At 49.9% G+C, this 26,623-nt stretch overlaps 1 long non-coding RNA gene across 3 annotated transcripts; it reads right to left on the reverse strand.

Annotated features, from left to right (window-relative positions):
* Positions 1-10,581: 10,581 nt before the first annotated feature.
* Positions 10,582-12,896, reverse strand: LOC130302306 (uncharacterized). 3 transcript variants are annotated; one of them, XR_008852589.1, is made up of 5 exons: positions 12,882-12,896; positions 11,408-11,448; positions 11,247-11,313; positions 10,982-11,146; positions 10,582-10,879 (listed from the first exon to the last, which is right to left on the reverse strand). It is a non-coding gene; the product is annotated as an uncharacterized LOC130302306 (long non-coding RNA). The 3 variants fall into 3 exon arrangements; XR_008852588.1 differs by lacking the exon at positions 12,882-12,896 and adding an exon at positions 11,988-12,002; XR_008852587.1 differs by lacking the exon at positions 12,882-12,896 and adding an exon at positions 11,629-11,643.
* Positions 12,897-26,623: the final 13,727 nt, after the last annotated feature.

Raw genomic sequence — 26,623 nt, forward strand, 5'->3', positions numbered from 1 at the left:
CACAGCTTCACCTGACTCTCCATCACCTTCCTCCTCTCCATCTTCCTCCTCACTGCTGTCCTCATGGCTGTCTGCACATGCATGCGGGTTTTTAAATCTTTCATTGTTAGTAAGTTTTTCCTTAAAGAACCCTGCATCCTCAGCAATGTTCCTTCTGGCCTCCTCCACCTCAGCCACCTTTGCCTTAAGAGCCCGCACCTGAGCAGTAAACTTCTGCCTCTTACCTGCAGAGGCATTGTCAGCCTGGTAGCGTGAAAACTTCAGGTCTTCCCTCAGGCTCCTAAGTTTTCTTCCCAACTCTTCATACTCCGCCATCTTGGATTGGATCCGTGACCCATACATCTCCAGAGACTCCCTTGGACCCCGTACCCCCCATTGCTGGGGTTCAGGGGTAGCAGAAGGTCCGCTGTTCTTGGCTGTAGCCTTGCGTCCTTCGGGTTTGGACGGGGGAGCGGGCTCCGCATTTCTGCGGGCCCTGCTGGAACGCCTCACCCCGACCTTGGAACCGGCTGTAGATGCTATCTTCCCCCCTCTCGCCAGCCGGGAACGAGAGGTAGAAGCCCGAGACTCCCTTGGCTCCATGCAGGAAAGCTCTCCCCAGGGGCCTGCCACACCCCTGGGAAGGCAGGTGAAAAACGCTGCTTCTCTCTGTGTGGAAGTCTGGAGCTCAAAGGAGACACACCCGACAACTTCACACACTGAAACTGCTGTGTTCAGAGGATGTGCTCTCTGCTGACACTCTTTTTATTATAAAAATACAAAACTTATCCAATACAACAAAAAACAAGCTTAACCAGCTATAATATAAATCAAAAACAAAACCCTGCCTAACCGGCCAGCCCAGCTTTGCAAAGCAAAAAGAAAACAAACAAACAAAAACACACTGACACACATACCAAAAATGAACATAAAAACAGCACAACTTGGCTTAAACATAAACATAAAATTAGCACTACCTGGCTGTAACTCAAACCATCCATACTCGGGGGGGGGGGATAAAAAAAAAAAAAAAAAAAAATTATAATAAATAAATAATAATAATTATAAAAATAAAGAAATAAATAAATAAAAATAAACAGCACAACTTGGCTTAAACATAAACATAAAATTAGCACTACCCGGCTGTTACTCAAAACCATCCATACTCGGGAAACAAAACAAAAGGGGAAAATAAATAAATTAAAAATATAAAAATAAAAAATATAAATAAATAAACAAACACATAACACAACAACTGGTCCGACTGCCATAACTATAATATGAGACAATATAAAACGATGTAGATACAAAACCAAATAGATACAAAATCACTAATAGAAATTAATAAAATATAGTATATAAACATAACTATATGCACCCTATTTACAGAAACCTACAAAAAGAAAAAAAAAATTAATAAATAAATAAATACAGGAAATCCCTACACTAGAACTGTGCCCTCACCCACACCACCCCTCCTGCACATGGGTCAGAGTCCATACCGTTCCTCTACAGTTTACAAAGTTCTGTCCTTAACTGACCCATGTCAGGTCCCCCAAAAACACGATAACACACCACCACCCACAAATACACCCTCCCCACCTAGCACTCCACCCAACCAACTTATACACAAACTTATACATACTAACTAACAGACACTGAACCACAACCCACTTTAGGCCCAAGTTTGGTCGCCTGTAAGCCCTTCATGCCATATCAGCTTAAAACAAAACAAAAAAGCTAGCGTGCACATGCATTAGCCCACCACCAGAAAGAAGGATGGCAGACTTGATACACCAAAATAATTTTTAACTCTTTTCCTAACTCCCCCTACAATTCTCCCTAATTCTATCCCTCCATTAAAGCTAACCCTACTCTCACCCTATCTCTATCCCTATCACACTTCCCCTATCCAAAATAAAGGTACTCTACCCAAAAGATCTAGTACCTAGGGCACATCAAAAGAAAACCCTCTCCACAGGAGAGAAGCCCTACTGGTACCAAGACTGCCATACTCCAAAGACCTGATCTTCCCGAGGTCACCGGTGATATTCCTACAGACCTCCACCTCGGAGAGGATTTTCTGCTGGGTCGACACTAAACACCGTGCATTCCACGTGTAGTACCTAACCACTAAACTAACTAAGAATAAAGTGCCCCGGTCTCGGCCACCCAGTGTCCTGAATGCCCCATAAGCCCACTCCGGATAGGTAAGGCCGGCAAGTTGACTCCAGCCGATGGAAGCGCCCACCCGGTTGTAAACCCCTATATTAAAGGGACAATGAAGCAGGAAGTGGTCCATGCTTTCCAGCGTGTCCCCGCACTCTTCTCGGGGACATCCCCGGTCATCAGAGTTCCTGCACTTCAGGTTGTCCCTTACATATAGCTTCCCCTGAAAGCAGCGCCAGGCCAAGTCCCAAAACTTCTGGGGGATCCTTTTCATGTTTAAAAGGTACAACCCCACCCTCAGATCCCGACCTGGGCAGTCCCTGAGTGCCAGAGGCTTCTGGAAGTGGGTCAACAGAACCCGTTTGTCAAGGAACTGCCTTGACTGGGTCCTGATCTCCCACACTCCCAGACCCCACCGACGTATCGCCTTCAGAGTCGGGGTAGCGTAAGCCGGAAGATATCCATGGGGCGTACGGAGGTCCTTCACTTGCCCTCCTGTCTCCCATTCCTGGAAGAAAGGCCGAAACCACTCCCTGCAGGAGAGTACCCACGGAGAAGCCCTCTCTGACCAGAGGTTTGAGATGTTAGCTTTTAAAAAGGTGTTTGTTAAGAACACCACAGGGTTTACCATAGATAAACCCCCTAGTCTCCTCGTGCGGTACGTAACCTCCCTCTTGACTAGGTTCATCCTGTTCCCCCATAACAGTTGAAAAAACAGGCTGTAGATCCTAGTGTAGTAAGCCTCTGGCAAGATACATACGCTGCCCAGATAGATAAACAAGGGGAGCAGGTACGATTTGATCAGGTGTACCCTTTCCCTGAGGGTCAAAGACCAACCCTTCCACTGGTCCACCTTCTGAGTGGCAACCTGGAGCTTACCATCCCAGTTTTTGGTGGGATAATCATCCTGGCCAAATGTGATGCCTAAGACTTTTGCTGATTCTTGGGGCCCTGGAAGGGTGTCCGGGAGATCAAACGTGGGATCCCCCCCTCCCAGCCAGAGACTCTCACACTTATCCCGGTTGATCTTAGACCCGGATGCCTCCGAGTAGCGTTCCACCTCCGACATCACCACATCAACCCCCTCTCTCGAGGAGACGAAAATAGTGACATCGTCGGCGTACGCCACTACCCCCTGGATGGCCCCCGGCTCCGCCAAACTCATCCCGACTCCCGCCAATGGTCCGCAACTCACCCTCCTAAGGAAGGGATCGATCACGAACACATATAACAGCGGGCTCAAAGGACAACCCTGACGGACTCCAGACCCCACTCCAAAAGAGTGGCCAGACCACCCGTTCACCAGTGGGAAACTCTCTGCCCCTGCATACAAGATCTTAAGCCAATTAACAAAAGTACTCGGTAAGCCATATCTCAGGAGGACGGACCAGAGGTACTCGTGGTTCAACCGATCAAATGCTTTGGCCTGATCCAAGGACAGCAAGTACCCCTTCCAGAAACCCGCACTACTCCGCTCCACTGCCTCCCTGACACTAAGGACAGCACTTAAGGTGCTTCGGCCTGGAACAGTGCAGTGCTGGGCCTCCGAAAGGAGCCGGGGTGCAAACTTCACCAGCCGATTAAACAGTATCTTGGCCAGAAGCTTCCTGTCCGTATTGAGAAGAGCTATGGGTCTCCAATTCTCAATACGGCTGGGATCTTTACCCTTTGAGAGAAGAATCAGGGCTGACCTCCTCATTGACTTTGGCAGAGTGCCCGAGGAGAGACACTCATTGAATACCTCAGTCAAGAGGGGAGCTAAAGACTCCTTAAAGGTCCTGTACCACTCAGATGTTAAGCCATCCGGACCTGGCGACTTCTTGGGGGCAAGCCCCTCGATCGCCAGTCTCACTTCCTCTTCCCTGATCTCTTCTGCCAAAACGCCAAGAGAGGGGTCTACCCCTGGCTCAGGAATGGTTTCAGCCAGGAAACCCGACATCACATCCCGATCCAGATCCTTCCTTCCCAAGAGGTGAGAGTAGAAGGATCTGACGATCTCCAAGATCCCTGATCTGGACCGATTCAGAGATCCTGTACTATCAATCAGTCCTGAAATGACTTTACTACTCACTGACATCTTACAGTTTCTGTAAGGGTCGGGCGAGCGGTACTTCCCGAAATCCCACTCAAAAACCAAAGATGCGTGCCTATCGTACTGACACCTCATCAGCAAGGATTTCACTCTGGAGATATCCTCCCGGCTACCTCCAGTCGAGACAAGAAGCTCGAGTTTCCTCCTCAGACCCTGATACAGGCGATACCTGTTCAGGGACCTGAGGCTCGAGAGCTGGCGGAAGAACCCCGCAACCCGCTTCTTGAATATCTCCCACCACTCTGACTTACTACTACATAGGCCCAGTAAAGGTACCTGACTCTGAAGAAAATCCTCAAAGGACTGTCTTATCTCCGCTTCCTCCAGGAGGGACGAATTCAGCTTCCAATAACCTTTTCCCATCCGGGGGGTTTCTGAAACATTCAGGGAAAACAAAATCATACAGTGATCGGAGAACTCCACCTCAACCACGGACACTGCAGAAGAGACGGCTTCCTCCTTTAAATAAAACCTATCTATCCTAGACCTGCGACTACCTTGATGATAAGTGAAACCCGCGTGGCCCGAGGGGCTCCGGATGTGGGCATCCTCTAGGCGAGCTTCTCTAGCTATGCTAATCAGCGCCACACTATCGCAAGTCAGCGGACTATTGGAGCCTCTCCTATCTTGGGACCTCGTGACATTATTGAAGTCCCCTCCAAAGATCACCTGCCGACTCGTAAAAAGAAAGGGCTTAATCCTCATAAAGAGATCTTTACGGCCCCGCTTACTTTGCGGGGCGTAGATGTTAATGAGCCGGAGCTCTTGTCCCTTCATGAAGACATCTAAGATCAGGCACCTCCCCATTTCTAATTCAATAACCCGTCGGCATTCAACAGGAGCGGTAAAAAGGACCGCCACCCCACTATACGGCTCAGCCGCAAGAGACCAGTGGGAGGGACCACGCCTCCACTCTCTTCTGGCTTTTACCAGAGAGGCTAGATCTGACAACCTGGTCTCCTGTAAAAAGAAAATGTCGGCTTCAACGCGGCCGAGAAAATCAAAGGCTGCGAATCTAGCCGTATCCGACTTTATGCTGGCACAATTAATAGATGCCAGCGTCAATGGGGTGAGTGCCGCCATACAGGGTGATTAAATTAGACGGCCACACCCTTTACTTTTGTTTTCCCTTCTTTTTTGCCCCCTCATCCCCCGAAGAAGACGAGAGGGCAGGACCACTCTTGGATCTTTTTTTCGATTCAGATAGATCCATATTATCTCCGTCTCCGTCCGGCCCCGGTCTAGCCCTGCCCTCTGAGGAAGGTGCCTCAATAGGACAGGGCCCAGTTCCTCCCAGAGGCTCTTTCTCCCTAGGCACCTCGCCCTCACCCTCCCCAGCCAAGGAGGGGGAGGAGATGGTATCGAGGACGAGGTACCGGTTTGACAGGTCAACCAGAGGGGGGGCAGTCAGGCTTCCGTTTTGAACCTGGCCCGAAGTACAAGGAACAGAGGGCTCTGACCTCTTCTTTCTCCCTTTCCTTTTGCCCTTGTCTTTCTTTTTAGGCCTCTCCCCACTCTCCTCATCCACACTTTCATAGTGGGAGGAATCGGAAGGGTCGGCCATATTGCCTTCCTCTCTGTGAAGCCTCCTGATCTCCCCATCCAGCACATCCTCCTCCAGGGCTTCAGCGGTTACAGGGCCAGCTTCAGGAGCAGAGGCCGGGGCTACCCCCGTCACCTGGGCACTCTCCAGCTCCCTACTCCTTCTACGATTTTCCTCCCGCCTTAGTTTGGCGGGGCCCTTTTTCCTCCTCACGAGCCCTGTTGCACCCCCATCCCTGCCCATACCCTCCCCGGCCGAGGCAACTTCACAGCTCTCCTCAGCCGGAGCGGCCGCTGCACGGGCGAAGGCGCTAGGACAACGGCTAAATGGGTGCCCAAGGACACCACACAGGTGGCACCGGATCTGTCTACAGGATGCGGCCAGATGTCCCACCCCACCACACAAAGCGCAGACCTGTACAGTACAGGCTGCGCTAAAGTGGGTGGGGCTGCCACACCTGTGACAGACCTTAGGCTGCCCCTGGTAGAAGACCTGGATCCTATCACGTCCAAGGAAGGCGGCTGACGGAATGTGGGCAACCGTACTCCCTGAACGCTTGAGTTTGACGGAAAACGTCCAGGCCCCGGACCAGATCCCGTGCTCATCCAAGTTTTTCTTGGGCATGTCCGTCACATCCCCATACCGTCTGAGCCAGGTCATGATGTCATAACAAGAAAGTGACTCGTTACGGGTCAAAACGGTCACCTTCTTGACAGCATTCTGACGGGAAATCGCCTTTACGGCGAAATCCCGCCAGCCGGGCTCGTTTTTTGCCACTTCGTAATTCGACCAGAAGAGTTCGAGACCCTCTGGCCGAAAGAAACTGACGTCAAACTCAGACGATCCATAGGGGTGAATCAGGGCAAAGATATCACTCGCCCTGAATTCCATCTGAAGGAGGAGCTCAACCACTTTAGCGCGAGGTGGGCACGCATCCTCGCCCCTCCAAATCAGACGGACCACATTCCTACGGTTATTGTCCTGCCCGGTTGTCGGGAGGGACCAGACCACCTCCCCATTCCGCTCTCGGAAAGCCCCCAAACCGTGCCTCTCTATCCAGAAAGACAGGTCGACCTCACCCCTTCCCTCTACCTGGATCGACCTGTCACCCCTGCGTAGAGCCTCCAGGAGGCGCTGTTGCAAATGGCCCCCAGGGCCGGACGGAGACGGGGACCCCCCTGAACCCCCGGCAGCGACATTAGCATAGCTCCTAGGAGCAGTCACTGCCGGGGGGGCAGCCGGACCAGACCCAGAGCCAGAACCACTTACAACACCATTCACACCACAACTCTCAACCTCTTTATTTCCAGCCATACTACTACCACTCCCATCAACATTCAATCCACTGACACTCCCACATACACTCCTCTCACCCACAACACTACTACACCCATCAATATCACATCCTACATTCTTGTCCTGACTAACAAATTCTGGGCTGGCTGGGACTTGTAGTATGGCTGGCTTTAGTAAAGTCCTTTGTGCTGGCTTAGCCGCTGCTGGGGTCGACGCCGATGGTTTCGCCTTCATGGCTGATATCATATCTTGATTCTGGGGCTGCCCCACCGGGCGCACCCCAGCTCCTCCCACAGCGCCAGCACCTGCTTCACCCATCTTCACAGGCTCTGTGGATAATCCCGGCGCCCGGACACTCCCCCCCCTCACAGGGGAGTGCCCCGCAGTGCCGGTAATGCCCACAGTACTCGGGGAACCGCCCCCCGAGCACACAGGGGCATAACTCGCGCTTCCCACCATAAGCCCATCCTGCCCCTCCCTACCGGCAGGATGGGTGGGCTTCACATCTATTGCGTCTGCAGCTTTTACTGACGCCATGCTGTACCCCCCATGCTGGCTCCATTCCACCACAGAAACGGAGTCTGGCAGTCTGGGGGGCCCAGCAGCCTGAACCAGCTTTGCAGCTGGCCCAGACTGCTGGAAAGGAACAAACACGTACTTCACTGATTCTTGTGTCTTTTGCTTTTTCCTCTTAACTGCCACATCATTACAGAGATCATCACCAAAGGTGAAATGCTGGAGGTGGGCTGGGGACTCCTGCATGACTATCGCCCTTAGCAATCCCCCAGCCTCACTCTCCACATCATCCTCACCGCTCTCACTTGAAGGAAGAGCCACCTGGGCTGGTTCAATATAGCTGTCCTGGGTGGCCTGGGTGTCACAGGGAGCAGCCACAGGCACAGCGTCTTCCTCCACATTCTCATCCTTTTCCTCATCACCACCATCCTCACTTTGTTCACCGCCACTACTCTCCCCATCATCCACCTCCACCTTACCTGGGGATTTCGTGGCGGCAAACCGGTCTTCATTAATCAGCTTTTCCTGGAAAAGACCGCTTCCCTCCAGGATCTCGTCTCTCCTCTCCTCCAGCTTCACAATCTCGCTTTTCAGCGCTGTGATCCTCTTTCTTAGCTCTGGCCTGTTCTTTTTGGACCCCGTGCTCACCAGATTCTGAGCCACACGTAGATCCTCCCTGGCCATCCTCAGCTCCTTACCGCACTGGTCATATTCCGCAAAGCGTGCGGCCATGCGGGAGCAGTATGTATCGCTCGACTCCTTGGGCCCACATCTCCACTTTTTTCCTCCTCGCCTTGCTTCCTCCAGATCTCTGGTTGGCACCCGTCGCCGTGGAAGCAGAGCTTGCATTGCTGCAGACTCTGCCAGATTTTCTTCCTCCGGCCGGAACAATGGCTGTTGCAGTTTTCTCTCCACCCCCCGCCAGCCTGGAAGAACGGGAAGTGGAGGCTCGAGATTTCCGGGGCTCCATGCAGGGGAGGCTCTCCCCAGGAGTCTGCCACCCTCCTGGGAAAAGCAGTTAGAACACCTGCCTCTGTAGTTCTCTTGGAAGTCCTGGAGAGCTCAAACAGGGACACACCCGCACACTTCTCACACTGAACAGCTGTGTTTCACAGGATGTGCTCTCTGCTGACACCTCTGTCCATGTTAGGAACTGTCCGGAGTAGGAGAAGTTTACTATGGAGATTTGCTCCTACTCACAGAGAGCACTGTAGTCAGACCGAAAAGAACTATACAACTTCCTCTGTAGCATACGGCAGCTGATAAGTACTGTAAGGATTAAGATTTTTAAGAAGTAATTTACAAATCTGTTTAACTTTCTTGCACCAGTTGATTTAAAAAAACTAAAATAAAATAATGTTTTCCCCCGGAGTACCCCTTTTACGTAACACCTGTAAATTCTGCACTACGAATATCAGCAGCCACTGAAGAGAGGTCATCCAACAACTGAAGTCCCAAAAAAATCTGCCACTAAATCCCTCAAGCAACCATTCAGCCCCAGTCCAGAACCATCTGACCGGACCACGGGGACCAGTGTGGAGGAGAACAGTGTCCAGGCTGTAAAATAGAAGAACACTGGAGCAGCCAGATACACTGACTCTAAGGCTGAGCCTCATACTTCTACCGAAGCTGCAGAGTTATAGGGGAACTGTAAAAATGAAAGTACTACAACCCCCAGTGTGGTCCGTCTATGCCACCCTAAGGGTCAGGGTTGGAGGAGGAACAGGTTGAAAAGACACACTACAATGGGAGTTGTAGTACTGTAGTTGTTAAAGAAAAAAAAGATGTTTTCATCAGGTTGCCCATAGCAACCAATCAGATTGCTTCTTTCATTCTTGAGAAGACCTCTGAAAAATAAAAGAAGTAATCTGATTGGTTGCTAAGAGCAACTGGACAACATTTCCTCTCCACAGGTACATTTCCCCGATTGTCTTCATATTTAGGATGAGAATCTACTGACAAAGTGAGTAGCCAACCATTTCTGGGCATAAAACTCTGTAAGAGACAGCAGTCTGGGGGCGTCTGTGGTGGACATGAAGGAAGGGGGGGGTCCAGGGAAATTGAGATTTGACGTCTGCAGCGAGCGCTTCTCACTGAACGACGGGTCTCATCCCAGGTATTGCAGGGGGACCCCCCACGATCAGCTACTTATCCCATAACCCATGGATAGGGGATAAGTTAATTTTTGCCATAGTTCTCCTTTAATTGGCCAGAACACACCCAAAATCGGTCCCAGCCAAATATTGCTTTGTGTCCTGTCATTTCTCCCAGCTGTTCTTTTTCTACCTGCTTGTAAGGCATGCCTACACTCTCTAATTCCTTAAAGTGGTACTCCGCCCCTAGATATCTTATCCCCTACCTTAAGGATAGGACAAAAGATGACTGATCACTGGGACCCCCGCGATCTTCATGCAGCACCCGGCGTTCTGAATAATATATTTAGAACTCTGGGTTCTCGTGGTGCGGGTCGTGACCTCACGCCACGCCCTTTCCATTTATGTCTATGGGAGGTGGTGTGATGTCACAAGAAGGTGTGGCATGATGTCACGAATCCCACCACAGGAACCAGTGAGCTAAACATACTATTTAGAATTTTGGTTGCTGCATGGAGATTGCTGGGGTCCCAGCAGCAGGATCCCATTGATCAGACATCTTATCCCCTATCCTTTACATAGGGGATAAGATATCTATACCCCTTTAAGGGACAGTTCATGTACCCAAAAGTTGATCCTTTGCAACCGTATGACCCCTAGCAAGTTCCCTGCATGAGTCCCATTCATCAGAAAAAGGCTTGTGCATGGAACTTGCTGGGTGTTCTACGTTTGCCTCATAAGCTGCACCACCCAGCACCAGTTGCCTCTCTCCGCACCGCATTATGCAGATCGTGCAGGAGAGCAGCTTTGGTCATCCATGTTTTGCTAACTCTATTTTCACACACAGAAATAAATAAATGAGTCGAACAAGTCAAAGAACAGTTTAAAAAAAGGGGAACTTTATTTATTATTTATTAAAATGTTTGTGTAGGGGATTTTTTGTAACCTCCCATCACTCACAAAGAGCGTACAGTAACTAATACTCAGGACAGGAAAAACCTCCAGAGGGGAGGAAACCTGTAGGGAATCCATGGCTACTGTATGGCCCTTCCTCTGGGCATACTAAAGGAGGTTACCTCTATAATTTGGGCAAATGTTTCTGTGTATGTGCATGATTCCTAGGCCTGTGCCTTCATCCAACGTCTTGCTGTAGGTCCCGAAATGCTACTCCATGTCCTGGAAATAGTGCATCTAAGATAGGGGACAAAAAAGATAGATTATTTACATGTTTATCATAGAAATACACATGGAACTGCAATAAAGACCTTTTGGACAAAACAATGTAACACTTACCAGTCACAGTCATGTTCATGACTTTGCATTCCCGTGTCCCTACACAGTGTCCAGCACCGGCCCCTCACTGATGAACAGGACCAGTGTTATTTCTGGGGCTATGCCTTCATCCAATGTCTTGCTGTAGGTCCGGAAATGCTACTCCATGTCCTGGAGATAGTGCATCTAAGATAAGAAAAAAAAGATAAATTATTTACATGTTTATCATAGAAATACACATGGAACTGAACTAAAGATCTTTTGGACACAACAATGTAACACTTACCAGTCACAGTCATGTGTATGACTTTGCATTCCCGCGTCCCTACACAGTGTCCAGCACCGGCCCCTCACTGATGGAGAATGAACAGGAGCAGTGTTATTTCTGCTCAGTGCTGCTCTTTGGTGGACAATGGTTATGACATCACATGTGTGACACGCTGTTACCTCCTGGGAGTTCTATTTCAGTAGTGCTGCTCTCTGATTGGCTGAAAATCAAAAAAGCTTTCTAATATATTCTGTATGACTGTTATCTAAGGTTTTTGACAATTTTTATTAAAATGGCGCCACTCCCTGTGGGTGCGTTATATTTATTTCTCCTAACCAGACATTCTGTATATGTAATATCATTTGGTGGCCCCAACAGCCTGGGCCCATAGGTTTCTTACATAGATCAATGCTACTCCGGTAGGCTCAATGAGCAGCGCTGGCCGCCGGGACGTCTGACGAGTGACGTCCCTGACGTTGCGGTCTGGAGCGAAGGATGTCACTAGTCAGACGTCCCAGCAGCCATTGATTTAAAGTGGTCGTGGCTCCTGCTCCCAGTTCCAGATCAGACACCATGGCCCTAGATTGACATACTGCAACACTGATCCCCTGTGGCTGCCCACCTGTTGCAAAACTACAACTCTCAGCCTTCGGCTGTCAGGGCATGCTGGGAGTTGTAGCTTTGCAATAGCTGGACAGACGTCTGTCGAAAGGGGGGAAAAAGCACCAGAAATAAAGCAATGTGGGCTTTGAAAAACACCATTTATATGTTGTTTTTAATCACAGCCTAAGCCTAGGAACAAACACAATTCTTGTTTGATGTTTTGTTTTTTTTATGCAAAAAAAAACAAACATCAAAATCTTCCCCCTCATTTCTTTTCTCAGTTATCTTTGTGTTATTTTTGCTAAAAGCACTGGGGGGGGGGGGGAGGGGTTGTCTTAGAGATTTATCAAAACCAGGGAAGAGGGAAAGTGGACCAGTTGCCCATAGCAACCAATCAGGTAGTTTCTTTCATTTTTAAAAAGGCCTCTGAAAAGTGAAAGAAGCGATCTGATTGGTTGCTATGGGCAATTGGTCCACTTGACCTCTGCACAGGTTTTCATACATCTGTCCCAATGTGTATTATTATTATCATCATCATCATCATCATCATCATCATCATCATCATTATTATTATTATTATAGGAAGTGTTTTTTCTTTAGTGTTTTTTTTCCCTCTGGCTTTTCTAATTACAAGTCATGTGATTCTTTCATCATTTGACTGAAGGATTTCTAAAAAAAAAAATTGTGAGAAAATAACCCCCCCCCCCCCCCCCCCAAAAAAAAAAAAAAACATGCTCTCGGCATCCCACAGATTTGATAGCCTAAAAACACCATAAAAGGATGAAGAAACCCCCATTAGTGTCTGGTGTTTCATATTACCCTATTGATTCCAACCTAACATGTGCCCGCAGCGAGCATGGTGTTTTTTATGACAAACACGCCAAGTGTAATCCCAGCTGAAATGAATGTTTTCACAATAGGTGTGAACAGGCTGCAGGATGTGCTAGATATATTTGCATAGTTGCGGCATACAGCACGTGCAGCATTTATGTGGCGGCTTTCCGCTGGCATATATGGCTTTCTGTGCTGGTGAATGCAGCGGGCACTTACTGGCGGTTTTTTCCTAGCTGCACAGTTTTGCACCACAACCACTCCGGTTGGGACCAGGCTGACCGATCTAATGACCAAGATGCCGCAGTGAACGGCTTTATTTCTGTGAAAGTTCTGGCGAACTACAATGCTCAGAAGAGGAGGAGCGCCATTGAGCTTTTGGAAAGAGAATTAGTTTGGAATGGTCAGGGCCATGTGCGTTTACAAAGCCCTCCGTGGTACCAGAACAGTGGACCCCCCACATGTGACCCCATTTTGGAAACTACACCCCTCACAGAATTTAATAAGGGGTGCAGTGAGTATTTACACCCCACAGCTCGTTGGAACAGTGGGCTGTGCAAATGAAAAATTTAATTTTTCATTTTTACGGACCACTGTTCCAAAAATCTTTCAGACACCTGTGGGGGTAAATTCTCAATGTACCCCTTATTACATTACGTGAGGGGTGTAGTTCCAAAATGGGGTCACATGTGTCGGGGGTCCATTGTTCTGGCACTATGGGGGCTTTGTAAACACATGTGGCCTTCAATTCCGGACAAATTTTCTCTACAAAATCCCAATGGCGCTCCTTCTCTTCGGAGCATTGTAGTTCGACCGCAGAGCACTTTAAATTCACATATGGGGTATGTTCTTACTCAGAAGAGATGGGGTTACAAATTTGGGGGAAGCTTTTTTCCTATTTTCCCTTGTGAAAATGAAAAATTTAGGGTAACACCAGCATTTTAGTGAAAAAAAAAATTTTTTTTTCATTTTCCCTTCCAACTTTAATGAAAATTCATCAAACACCTGTGGGGTGTTCAGGCTCATTATACCCCTTGTCACGTTCGGTGAGGGGTGTAGTTTCCAAAATGGGGTCACATATGGGTATTTTTATTTTTTTTGCGTTTGTCAGAACCGCTGTACAATCAGCCACCCCTGTGCAAATCACCAATTTAGGCCTCAAATGTACATGGTGCGCTCTCATTCCTGAGCCTTGTTGTGAGCCCGCAGAGCATTTTACGCTCACATCTGGGGTATTTCCGTACTCAGGAGAAATTGCATTACAAATTTTGGGGGTCTTTTTTTCCTTTTACCGCTTGTGGAAATAAAAAGTATGGCGCAATACAAGCATGTTAGTGTAAACATTTTTATTTTTTTACACTAACAGGCTGGTGTAGCCCCCAACTTTTCCTTTTCACAAGCGGTAAAGGGAAAAAAAGACCCCAAAAATTTGTCGTGCAATTTCTCCCGAGTACGGAGATACCCCATATGTGGCCCTAAACTGTTTCCTTGAAATACGACAGTGCTCCGAAGTGAGAGAGCGCCATGCGCATTTGAGGACTAAATTAGGGATTGCACAGAGGTGGACATAGGGCTATTCTACGCCAGTGATTCCTAAACAGGGTGCCTCCAGCTTTTGCTAAACTCCCAGCATGCCTGGACAGTCAGTGGCTGTCCAGAAATGCTGGGAGCTGTTGTTTTGCAACAGCTGGAGGCTCCATTTTGGAAACCCTGCCGTACAAGACGTTTTAAATTTTTTATTGGGGGGGGGACAGTGTAAGGGGGTGTATATGCAGTGTTTTACCCTTTATTATGTGTTAGTGTAGTGTAGTGTTTTTAGGGTAAATTCACACTGGCGTGTTACGGTTAATTTCCCGCTAGGAGTTTGCGCTGCGGGGAAAAATTTTAAGTAGGAAATTTACTGTAAACCTGTCCGTGTGAATGTACCCTGTACATTCACATGGGGGGCAAACCTCCAGCTGTTTCAAAACTACAACTCCCAGCATGTACTGACAGACCGTGCATGCTGGGAGTTGTACTTTTGCAACAGCTGGAGGCACACTGGTTGGAAAACCTTCAGTTAGGTTATGTTACCTAACTCAGTATTTTCCAACCAGTGTGCCTCCAGCTGTTGCAAAACTACAACTCCCAGCATGTACTAATCACCGAAGGGCATGCTGGGAGATGTAGTTATGCAACAGCTTGAGATACCCAACTACAATTCCCAGCATGCCGAGACAGCTGTTTGTTTTCTGGGCATGCTGGGAATTGAAGTTTTGCAACATCTGGAGAGCTACAGTTTTTAAATCACTGCACAGTGATCTCCAAACTGTGGACCTCCAGATGTTGCAAAACTACAACTCCCAGCATGCCCAGACAACAAACAGCTATGTGGGCATACTAGGAGTTGTAGTTTTGCAAGATCTGGAGGGATATAATTTAGAGACCACTGTATAGTGGTCTCAAACTGCAGCCCTCCAGCTGTTGCAAAACTATATATTCCAGCATGCCCAAACAGCTGTCTGGGCATGCTGGGAGTTGTAGTTTTGCAACATCTGGAGGGCTACAGTTAGAGACCACAGTCTCAGACTGTAGCCCTCCAGATCAACGTACCGGCTTCCATACCATCCCCGGAGCCGTCCTCTTCAGAAGCAAGTGACGGGTAAGTGGACGTCGGCGCCCGGTCCCCTTTGGTTCCTCGTTCTGCCCCGCCTATTGTGGGTGGACAAGACGGGGAAAATGAAAGTTAACCCCCCCGCCCCCGGTCTGCTATTGGTCGTCCCCTCTGACGATCAATAGCAGACCAATAGCAGGGATAGGAGGGGTGGCAACCCTGCCACCCCACTCCTATGCCTACAGGGGGATCGTGGGTGTCTTAGACAACCGCGATCTCCCTTCTATTTCGGGTCACCGGGTCACAATAGACCCGTATGACCCGGAATCGGCGCAAATCGCAAGTGTGAATTCACTTGCGATTTGCGCCGATCACCGATGGGGGGGGTCATCACAAATGCACCCCTGGGCATTTGTGCGGGGTGCCTGCTGATTCATATCAGCAGTCACCCCGGCCCGGTCCCCGTCCGGCGCGCGGCGGGGACTGAAATTCCCACGGGCGTATGGATACGCCCTGGGTCCTTAAGTACCAGGACGTCAAAGCTTATCCATACGCCCTAGGTCCTTAAGTGGTTAAACACTAACCTTGAGGTTGGGGAAATTTGCCAGATTTGTAAATTATTTCTATTTAAAAATCTTAATCCTTCCAATACTTATCAGCTGCTGTAATCTACAGAGGAAGTTATTTTCTTTTTGGATTTCTTTCCAGTCTGACCACAGTGCTCTCTGCTGACACCTCTGTCCATGTCAGGAACTGTCCGGAGTAGGAGAAGTTTACTATGGAGATTTGCTCCTACTCACAGAGAGCACTGTAGTCAGACCGAAAAGAACTATACAACTTCCTCTATAGCATACGGCAGCTGATAAGTACTATAAGGATTAAGATTTTTAAGAAGTAATTTACAAATCTGTTTAATTTTCTGGCACCAGTTGATTTAAAAAAAAAAAAAAAATGTTTTCCCCCGGAGTACCCCTTTTACGTAACACCTGTAAATTCTGCACTACGAATATCAGCAGCCACTGAAGAGAGGTCATCCAACAACTGAAGTCCCAAAATAATCTGCCACTAAATCCCTCAAGCAACCATTCAGCCCCAGTCCAGAACCATCTGACCGGACCACAGGGACCAGTGTGGAGGAGAACAGAATGCCCTGGAAGGGAAAGCATTGGACTGTAGGGGCACATGACAGGGGGATTAGGCAGCGAGGAAAGGGTTAATGGGTTACAGCGGGAGGTTCAAGGAGGAAAGGGAGGAGCTAGGTACAGGGGTCATAAGTAGGTAGGGCCAGTCGGGACACGAGGTGGAACGTGAGAAGAGCTCCCTACCTGATGGAGGACATGGACGCGATCTTGAGGCGAGTGAGGGAGGAGGCCCTGCTCCGTGGGCCCCAGTGGTTCGCGGAGCAGTTTCCGGGATTCGCGGCGCAGTCGGTGGGGGAGATCGGGCCCTGGTCCAGCAGCCGGCGCTCTCGCCCTCCGGAGCACCTTTCACCTGCGGCCTCTCCCTCTGCTAGACGCCGGCGGGTGAGCCCTTCGGCCGTTGCCGCTGGCCTGAGGTCCGTGGCGGCCAGCGGTGTGCTGTCGGGGGGGAACGCCTGCCGGTTCGGATGCTGCGCTAGTGGGGACCGCGGGGCGTGCGGGCGGCGCGCCTCGCTCACTGCAACGGGAGCGTGGTGCGGCGGCCTGCTCCATGGGAGTGACGATGATGGGGGAGCAGGCCAGGGGGAGGAGGACGACACGTGCCCCAGCTGACCCCGCCCCCCAATCGGGGGGGCTGGCTCCTGCGGGCCTGGCAGTCACCCAGGCCTTGATTCATGCTGCACCTGCAGCCTCCTCCTCTAGAGGGGGCAGGCGGCATACTAGATTGTCGCAGGCTGCTGCTGCTGCAAGGGGAGCTTCAGTGTACGGGGGGAATGAAATTAGCCCCGCCCCTAGCGATGCCAGCGGTGATGAGCTGCTGCTGGCTGATGGTCCTGCTGTTGCCCTGGACCCGTTGGCCAATCCCCTGCTTCCCCTCGGGGTCGCAGGCACGGAGGTTAGCGGGGGCCGGAGTTCTTCGGCACATCGCGGACCGGGTTGACAGGTTGCTGGGCGGGGCTGGAGAGGACCCAGCAGTCATGGTACATATTGGCACCAATGACAAAGTAAGAGGTAGGTGGAGTGTCCTTAAAAATGATTCCAAGGACTTAGGCGGCAAGCTTAAGGCAAGGACCTCCAAGGTAGTGTTTTCTGAAATACTACCAGTACCACGAGCCGCACCAGAGAGGCAGCGGGAGATCAGGGAGGTAAACAAGTGGCTCAGAAGCTGGTGTAGGAAGGAAGGGTTTGGGTTCATGGAGAACTGGGCTGACTTCGCTGTCGGTTACCGGCTCTACCGTAGGGACGGGCTGCACCTCAATGGGGAGGGTGCAGCTTTGATTGGGGAGAAGATGGCTAGAAGGGTGGAGGAGTGTTTAAACTAGGGACTTGGGGGGAGGGAACCTACAGCAAAGAGGGGGAAGATAGTGTAGATAGAGAGGTGGGAATTATAAATGTACCTGGGGGTGGAGCGGAGGGAGGGGTTAGAATAGTTAATAGGAATAGGCTTCATAGGAAAATAAAACTTACACTCTTGAATCCCATTAACCCCAATAACATAAAGGATGGAAATGTAAAGTGTATGTTCACAAATGCCAGAAGCCTAGCAAATAAAATGGGGGAGCTTGAGGCCTTGATACTGGAGGAACATATTGATATAGTTGGGGTCTCTGAGACATGGCTGGACTCCTCGCATGACTGGGCTGTCAATCTGCAGGGGTTTACATTGTTTCGCAAGGATAGAATGAACAGAAAAGGTGGTGGAGTCTGTCTGTATGTAAGAAGTGGTATGAAAGTCAGTGTGAACGATGCCATAGTGTGTGATGATTCTGAGGAGGTGGAATCACTGTGGGTAGAATTACAAAAGGAGGGAAATACTGAAAAAATAATATTTGGTGTAATCTACAGACCCCCTAATATCACTGAAGAGATAGAAGGTCGGCTGCATAAACAAATAGAGAGGGCCGCCCGGGCAGGTACAGTGGTAATAATGGGAGATTTTAACTAACCAGATATAGATTGGGGTCCGGGGTTGGCTAAAACTACAAAGGGGCGACAATTCCTAAATTTATTGCAGGATAATTTTATGGGCCAGTTTGTGGAGGACCCAACAAGAAGTGATGCCTTGTTGAATTTGATCATTTCCAACAAAGCAGAGCTGGTTGGTAATGTAACTGTGCGGGAAAACCTTGGTAATAGCGACCACAATATAGTTACTTTTGACTTAAAATGTAGAAAACAAAGACAGGCGGGGAAGGCAAAAACATATAACTTTAAAAAGGCAAACTTCCCTGGGCTGAGGGCTGCACTACAGGACTAGTGTTGCTCGCGAATATTCGCAATTCGAATATTATTCGCGAATATCGCATATTCGCGAATTCGCGAATTTCGCGAATATAGCGCTATATATTCGTAATTACGAATATTCGTTTATTTATTAATTTTTTTCTTCACAGCACACATCACAGTGATCATCCCTCTCTGCTTCCAGCTTGTGTGGTGTAAAGAAGGCTCTAATACTACTGTGCGAGACTGCCGGACGAAAATTTGCATATGCGAAAATTTGCATAAGCTACTTTTCGCATATGCGAATTTTCGCGTATGCTAATTTTGGGTATGCTAATTTTCGCATATGTTAATTTTCGCATACGCGAATGTTCGTATATGCGAAAATAAAACAAGATTATTACGAATATGCGAATATTCGCGAATATATGACGAATATTCGTCCATATATTCGCGAATATTCGCGAATTCGAATATGGCCTATGCCGCTCAACACTATACAGGACATAGACTGGGGGGAGGTGTTCTCAAATACTGATACAGAAGGTAAATGGGACATCTTTAAATCAACTCTAAATAACTATACAGCTAAATATATACCAAAGGGGAACAAATATAAACGATTAAAACTAAATCCTACATGGCTGACAAATTATGTTAAAAGAGCAATAAACAACAAAAAAATAGACTTCAAAAAATTCAAATCTGATGGGTCAGCTATAACATTTAAACAGTACAAGGAGCTTAATAAAATCTGTAAAAATTTAATAAAAACAGCAAAAATTCAAAACGAGAGACAGGTGGCCAAAGAAAGCAAAACTAATCCTAAATATTTTTTTAGATATATAAATACAAAAAAATCAAGGACAGAGCATGTAGGACCCCTTAATAATGATAATGGGAAGGTTGTCACGGGCGATCAAGAGAAGGCGGAGCTACTGAATGGGTTCTTTAGTTCTGTATACACTATGGAAAAAGGAGCTGACATTGGCCAGGTCAGTGCTGGTAACACATCATGTAATGTACTGAACTGGCTTAATGTAGAGATGGTACAAGGTAAGTTAAGTGATATAAATGTAAGCAAATCTCCAGGGCCAGATGGATTGCACCCAAGAGTTCTTAGAGAGGTAAGTTCAGTAATATCTGTACCCCTGTTCATGATATTTAGAGAATCTCTGGTGTCTGGTATTGTGCCAAGGGACTGGCGCAAGGCGAATGTGGTGCCAATCTTCAAAAAGGGCTCTAGGTCTTCCCCAGGAAACTATAGACCGGTAAGTTTAACGTACATTGTGGGTAAATTGTTTGAAGGACTTATAAGGGATTACATACAGGAATACATAGGGGATAATTGTATTATAAGTGATAACCAGCATGGGTTTACTAAGGATAGAAGTTGTCAAACCAATCTAATTTGCTTTTATGAAGAGGTGAGTAGAAGCCTTGACAGAGGAATGGCTGTGGATATAGTGTTTCTGGATTTTGCTAAAGCATTTGATACTGTCCCTCATAGACGTCTGACAGGTAAGTTAAGGTCTTTGGGTTTGGAAATTTTAGTTTGTAACTGGATTGAACACTGGCTCATGGATCGTACCCAGAGAGTGGTGGTCAATAATTCATACTCTGATTGGTTCACGGTTATTAGTGGTGTACCCCAAGGTTCAGTACTGGGACCGCTGTTGTTTAATTTATTTATCAATGATATAGAGGATGGTATTAACAGCTGTTTCTATCTTTGCAGATGACATCAAGCTTTGTAGCACGGTACAGTCTATAGAGGATGTGCATAAGTTACAAGATGACTTGGATAGACTAAGTGTCTGGGCATCCACTTGGCAAATGAGGTTCAATGTGGATAAATGTAAAGTTATGCATCTGGGTACTAATAACCTGCATGCGTCATATGTCTTAGGGGGGGTTTAAACTGGCAGAGTCACTGGTAGAGAAGGATCTGGGTGTACTTGTAGATCACAGACTACAGAATAGCATGCAATGTCAGGCTGCTGCTTCCAAAGCCAGCATTATATTGTCATGTATCAAAAGAGGCATGGACTCAAGGGACAGGGACATAATACTCCCCCTTTATAAAGCATTGGTACGGCCTCACCTGGAGTATGCTGTTCAGTTTTGGTCGCCTGTACATAAAAGGGACACTGTGGAGCTGGAAAGGGTGCAGAGACGCGCAAATAAACTAATATGGGGCATAAAACATCTTAGCTATGAGGAGCGATTAAAGGAGTTACAATTGTTTAGTCTTGAGAAGAGACGTTTAAGGGGGGATATGATAAACGTATATAAGAATATTAATGGCCCATACAAAAAATATGGAGAAAAACTGTTCCAGGTTAAACCCCCCCAAAGGACGAGGGGGCACTCCCTCCGTCTGGAGAAGAAAAACTTTAGTCTCAAGGGGCGACACGCCTTCTTTACCATGAGAACTGTGAACTTATGGAACAGTCTACCTCAGGAACTGGTCACAGCAGGAAAAATTAACAGCTTTAAAACAGGATTAGATACATTCCTGGAACAAAATAACATTAATGCTTATGAAGAAATATAAAATCCCATCCCTTCCCCAATATCGCGCCACACCCCTACCCCTTAATTCCCTGGTTGAACTTGATGGACATATGTCTTTTTACAAACGTACTAACTATGTTACTATGTTACTATGATGCCGCTGTTGGGGGTGATTTGACTGGTGTTGCTGCATTCCGCACGGAGGGGGTTCTTCGGGTCCAGCCTCCTGTCGTCGATGGTAGCCGAGTCCGTGATGTCCGGAGCCGTCCCGCAGCTGGAGTTACGGCCGCTGGTCCAGAGCCGGTAAGGTCGGGTGAGTACACCACTGTCTCCACTGCTGCGGGTTCAGGGGGGGTGGGGGGGTTGGAGGGTTTGCAATATTTCGTAGATGGGTTGCAAGCGTTGCTGCGCAGTAGCGGGTTGTCTGCGGGTGGGTCGCCGGTACCTGTGTGGGGCGCAGCGACTTTGTCCAAGGGGCTGGTGGATATAGTCGGGGTCCTGGGGTTGCTCGGGCGAGCTCAACCCCGGTGGTGGGGGCGTCGGGATCCGGTGGGGGGGGTTCGTTTGGCTGCTTCTGCTCGGGGGGAGGTGTACGTGTGTTTCGAGGGCCCCTTGGGCGCGCACCTTAAGGCTGAGGTGCGGGAAAGGATTTGGAAGCGGGAGTATGTGGATATTTTTTCGCTACTCCTGCTTGAAAAATTTAATCTGGACAGGGTTAGGCCGGATGAGTCGAAGCGTATGGAGAAGGTTGAAGAGGAGGAGCGCCGGCGGTATCGGCTGATACCGCGGACCTTCTCCAACTGGCTTCAGGCGTTCGCTATTTTGGCCAGCGTTGTGGGAGAAAAGTCGCCGGAGCATTGCTCTGGTCTCTTTTGTTATCTGGACGCTGTTGGGGAGGCGTATTGGGTGTATGGGGGTTCGGCGTGGCTTTGGTACGATGAACAGTTTAGGCAGCGGATGGCGGTGCGCCATGATTTGAGGTGGGACCATAAGGACATAGGGCTGTAGATGCGGCTTATGGCGGCTCCACGCAGTGAGGGTGGCCAGCAGTCCTTTCGGGACAGGGCCGGAGGTGCAGGGCCGGGGTCAGGGTGTTTGCTGGCAATTCAATAAAGGGAATTGCAAGTTCGGAGCAGAGTGCCGTTTTAAGCACGAATGCTCCGGGTGCGGAGTGGGTGGCCACGGGCTGTCGCGCTGTTTCCGGCGAGGTAAAGGCAAATTGGGGGAGGTTGATGCGAAGAGGGGCGACCCCGGTGCAGGTGGCAAGGATGGAGCCTTTCCTCGCCAAGTACCCAAATAGGGCGGCGGCGGAATTTTTGAGGGCGGGGTTTACGGACGGATTCCGTATCACCTTTGAGAGGGTTCTGGATGGGAATGGGGAGGTTAGGAATTTGGTCTCGGCTCTTGTCCGGCCAGATTTGGTGGAGGAGAAACTGATGAAAGAGGTGTCTTTGGGTCGGATGGCTGGTCCTTTTGACTCGCCTCCGTTGGTGGGCCTAATAAGTTCCGCCTGTTTCACCACCTTTCACATCCTTCTGGAGGGTCGGTGAATGACGGCATTGACCCAGCTATCTGTGCTGTGACTTATACTTCTTTTGATGCGCACTGGCGTGGGTCCGGAGGTACGGCCAGGGGGCCTTGTTGGCCAAGACGGACATTGAGGCCGCTTTTCGTCTGTTGCCGGTACACCCGGACAGTTTTGCGTTATTGGGGTGCTGTTTGGGAGGGCGTTTTTTTGTAGACATGTGTTTGCCCATGGGCTGCTCAGTTTCATGTGCGTTTTTTGAGCAGTTTAGCTCCTTTTTGGAGTGGGTGGTGCGGGTAGAGTCGGGTTTGGATTCGGTTTTGCACTACCTTGATGACTTCCTGTTTTTGGGCCCGGCGGGGTCTAGGGTGTGTGCTATTTTACTACAGGAAATGGAGAGGGTGTCGGGCTGGTTTGGCGTTCCGTTGGCGCCTGAAGTTTTTGGGCATAGTGATCGACACTGTGGCCATGGAGTGCCGGCTGCCAGAAGATAAGCTGAGCGATCTGAGGGAGGAGGTGGCGAGGGCGTGTCGGGTTCGGAAGCTGCAGCTGCCGGAGGTCCAGTCTTTGCTGGGGCGTCTCAATTTTGTGTGCCGGATCATGCCTATGGGGAGGGTTTTTTGCAGACGTCTCGCGGCGGTCACGGTGGGTGTTTCTCGGCCTAATCACTATGTGCGGTTGCCGGTGGGGTTGCGTGAGGACCTGAGGGTGTGGCAGGATTTTTTGGGTCGGTATAATGGGCGCTCTGTGGTGATGGGGAGGCCGGTATCGAGCGTTGACCTGGATCTGTATACTGATGCGGCTGGGGCCTGCGAGTTTGGGGCTTACCTTCAGGGTCAGTGGTGTGTGGAGGTATGACGGGAGACTGGGCTGACTAGGAACCTTGCATTCCTGGAATTGTTCCCGATCGTGGTTGCAGTGTTTGTATGGGGGGAGCTGTTTCGCAATAGGAATGTGTGCTTCCATTGTGACAACCTGGGGGTGGTTTTGGCTATCAACAACCAGACGGCGAGTCCTCCGCCAGTGGTCACGTTGCTGAGGCGATTAGTGTTGAGGGTGCTAGAGCTTAATTCTCAGGTGGTGGCGTTGCATGTGCCAGGGGTGGATAATTCGGTGGCTGACGCTCTCTCTCGCTTACAGTGGGACCGTTTCCGGGAACTGGCGCCGGAGGCCGAGGTGACCGGCCTTCCGTGTCCGGAATGGCTGTGGCATCTGGTTTAGAGTTGGCGCTCGCTTTAGTCTGTCGGTCAGTAAGCCAGGCTACTTGGGCTTCTTATCGACGCTGGTGGTCGGACTGGGAGACGCTACTGGGACAGTTGTCGTTTATGGGCGCCCCTGCAGATTGGGAGGCGGCCCTATTGTATTATGTTGGTAGGCCGTTTTGCGAGGATGTGTCTCCGGCGGGGATTGGCCGTCGGATGTCGGCTTTTGCGTTCTGGTTCAAAGTTTGTGGTTTGCCGGACGTCTCTAAGTCGTTTTTGGTGCGTTAGGCACTGCGGGGGTTTCGGAGGGGGGCGGTGTCCAGGGATTCGAGGCGTCCGGTGACTTTTCCGCTTTTGTGTCGGTTGGGGACGGCGTTGGATGGGATTTCTATTTCGGATTACGAGCGTTGTTTGTTTTGATTGGCTTTGGTTTGGCGTTTTTTGGGGCATTTCGGATGTTAGTTTGGAAGGTGGGGTTTTGCGTTCTTTGCTGCGCCGTTCCAAAACGGATCAGGAGGGTCGTGGGGTTACTGTGCGTTTGGCGGCCTTACGGGGCTCGGCTATGTGTCCGGTTTTTTGCTATGCGGCTTTTTTGGAGGTGAGGGTGGGGGTTGTGGGTCCTTTATTGGTACACGCAGACGGGAGTTTTTTATTGCGTTTTCAATTCGTGTTTTTTTTTTGGAAGTGTTTGGCGGTGGTGGGTTGTGTGGCACGGGATTATAGCTCGCATGCGTTCCGCATTGGGGCGGCTACCGAGGCGTCTCGTTGGGGCTTGGGACCCGAGATCATTAGGCGGATTGGGAAGTGGGAGTCAGAGAGGTTTCAGTTGTATGTTCGTCCTCATTTGCTGTGATTGTTGTGTGTTGGGGGAGTGCGGTTTGTATTTTGTTATTGTTTTTTGTCTTTCAGGTGGCGGCCCGGGACTTGTGCGGATTATCGGCCACTCCTATGTGGTGAGGGGTGGGGTGCGGGCTGGTGTTCGTCCAGCGGGCCGGCAGTTGGGCTTGACGAGTTCGACAGGTCAGGTCCACTGGTTGGGGAAGAGCGGAATGCGGAATTGTTGGCCAGGGTTCAGTTTTTTGTACACTTGGACAGAGCCCCCAACGACCTTGTCATACACCTAGGAGGGAATGATTTGGGTGTGAGGAGATCCCGGGATCTGACCTGGGACATCAAGCTGGACTTGATGCGATTGTGGTCGTCCTTTCCAGGCCTGATCATCGTGTGGTCTGAAATGGTGGCCAGGAGGAAATGGAGGCAGGCCAGGTCTGTGGTTGCCATTAATAGAGCACGGATTAAACTCAATAAGGTGGTGGGCAAATTCGTGGCCCGTAATGGGGGCCTGGTGGTGCGTCATAGAGAATTGGAGGGGAGCTCTTCGGAGTTCTTGGATGATGATGGCGTTCATCTGAATATTTTTGGTATGGATCTGTGGATCTTGGAGATTCGGGAGGTGGTGGAGCGAGCACTTAGTCTGTGGTGGAACGGGGACAAGTGAGGAGTCACTTGTCGCCATTGTGGCGGTGGCAGGAGAGAGACCTGGAGGTACAAGTGGATGGCATGGAGGTGATGGGATACAGTGTGGAGGTGGGCTGGGAGCGGTCCCAGCCCGATGGAAAATTCTGCAAGGGAACATGGGTTCCCAGGATTGTTGGGGGGGCCTCACAAAATGGTGCTCCTGTGCAGGCGCTAACGGCTAGGAGCAAGTGAGGCCCCATTCTAGCTTGGGCTCGGTAACAGTGCCTTCAGGTCCTCCTCCTGTGTTAGGGACATGTTAATTGGTTAACTTATGTTAAGAATGTTTTATTCAGGGCGTGACTGGACTCGCTAGAGAGAGGAAGCATGGTGTGAGAGCTCCCGCCGGACTGGACTGAAAACGGGCTAATCTGAAGGTTATGGGTGGTAGATCTCTTGCCAAACGGAAGAAGAAGAAACCTGCACCCACTGTGCCTCCTCTGAGCGGTATCGCCCACTATTTCGCATCTCAGCCATCCGATCGGACCGACCAACCTGTGGTGCGGCCTTCAGACGCCATTCCCCAACAACAGCAGTGCGAGGCGGGGAGAAGGAGTGAGCAGGCGCTCCACGCGGCGTCTGCAGCAAGTGACCCCGCTGACAGTGCAGCTCACACGGCCTGCAGACAGAGAGAGACCGGCGACAATACACAGGACTCTGCTCCGGGCTTTGACAACGCGCCGTGCGCGATACTGGAAGTAAGTGCCGCCGCCTCCCTCCAGCGCTCGGCTACCTCACGGCCTCCACTGCTGCCATCTCCTGCTGCGCCACAGCGTCTGGCACAGACCTGTGCCGTCCAGCACCCGGTCACCTACTGGTGCGGAACTGCACTTAACTTAGAGACTCCTTCCCCACTTACCTCCACATCCCTACCTGAGTGCTTATCTGCCTCTGTCAGACCACCAATGCCCGGGCATCAACCCGCTAAGAAGCTAGGCCCTGCCATACAGCCTATATCCACCAACCTCTATGTGACACAGATAGGGATGGGATCCTCACAGTCTACTGATGACAACCCAGTAGGGCAGTCTGCAATACCTGCCTCCCCGGCTCCTGACCACAGCTTGATGCCACAACCTGAACATCAGGTACTTCCTGCACCTGAATTTCACCAGGGCTTACAGCCTGAGTCCCCAACTCCCAATAATACATCACCCGACACAATAGCCTCCTCCATGGCTGCCGGTCCTGCCGCAATGAATCCACAGGCTGCTGGCCCCTCGCCATCCTTGCCGTCTCCTGCCACT

The sequence above is a fragment of the Hyla sarda genome, unplaced genomic scaffold, assembly GCF_029499605.1.
Source record: "Hyla sarda isolate aHylSar1 unplaced genomic scaffold, aHylSar1.hap1 scaffold_1160, whole genome shotgun sequence".
In the NCBI taxonomy this organism is placed as follows: Eukaryota; Metazoa; Chordata; class Amphibia; order Anura; family Hylidae; genus Hyla; species Hyla sarda.